We start from the raw sequence: 1,297 nt of genomic DNA on the forward strand, positions 1-1,297 counted from the left end.
ATGATGCTAACGCTAAAGGAGACAACCAAGCCCGTGTTATATGATGCTAACGCTAAAGGAGACAACCAAGCGTGTTATTGATGCTAAGTCTCCTTTAGCATCAATGACAACAACACGTCCGTATTGTACGAGATGGGAGTGAGAACGTGTTGTAATTCTCCAGGTTTTAAGATATCTGTCTTTGACATTTCAGCCAATAGAAAAGCATTGGAGTTTGTTTGTGTTGCTCACAGCACTAAAGCATTTTTGCGATCTTTCCTAAAAGAGTGTCCCTGTTATTTTGTCCACAGACCTCAGTGTAAGAAGTTGTATAACCAAACCGGCACCTTTGTAATTCTCTTGAAGAAGACCTACAGCATCACTGTCTGCTATTGTCATTTCACAACAGCGTCTTATAGTTTCTTCTTCTTTGCGTAATATGTATGACTAATTATGTTTTTGGTCCCCGTGGACACTTCGGTCCAAGAGATCTTTACTGTTCACATCCTGGGTAGTTTTTCGGAGGAGAAGCTCTTCGCAGTGAAGCAACGGACGACCTTTCCACATTCTGAAGACTTTCTTAAATTGAAGTGTCATTACCTTGTTGATGATAACGCAAATCGCTTAGCAATTAAGAAACTCTCTCAAACCAAAGCAACTTACCAACCCATCAGCTAAAATAACGAGAAGATTTCCACTAATTAAAACATTATTCAGGCGGATGCAGCAGATCTCTCTTAAAGAACTCTTCAATTACCAAACCGTCCTCAGCGAGATTACAACAATAAGTTATCACCAAGTCGGGCGCTTCCCAAAGTTTCGTTAGTTTGAAACGGTTCAACTTTTATAATTGTGTTTCCGCTAGAAGATTTCAGAAGAACTGGACTTCAAATGATTTAAAAAGTTTAATTAACTTTTTCTCTTCAGCGTTCCTTGAAAAGGAAACAGTGGAATCAACTGTGAGTTTGTGAGCCATTAACCCTCACGTGGTCCTCGGGTCAAATCTGACCTGTTTTCAGTTTTTTTTAATCACAAAAAATGGGCCTTCAAAATAAGAGCTGAAAATGTCAATGATAAAAATGTCAAATAACTTTGGAAAAAAACATCAAAAAAGCACCAAGAACATTGAAAAAGTGACATAAATGTCGGAAAAAAACAATAATAGTGTTTTTCATGGTTGACAGGAAGATAACAGAAGAGTTGAAACAAACTAGTGCTGTCAGTTAAAGGCGTTTTTAATGGCGTTAAACCCATTTCAACGGCATCAGTTCTTTTTATCGTGAGATTTACGATGTTTTGGGCCTGGCAGACTTCGTAG

This window comes from Etheostoma cragini, chromosome 8, assembly GCF_013103735.1.
Source record: "Etheostoma cragini isolate CJK2018 chromosome 8, CSU_Ecrag_1.0, whole genome shotgun sequence".
NCBI lineage: Eukaryota > Metazoa > Chordata > Actinopteri > Perciformes > Percidae > Etheostoma > Etheostoma cragini.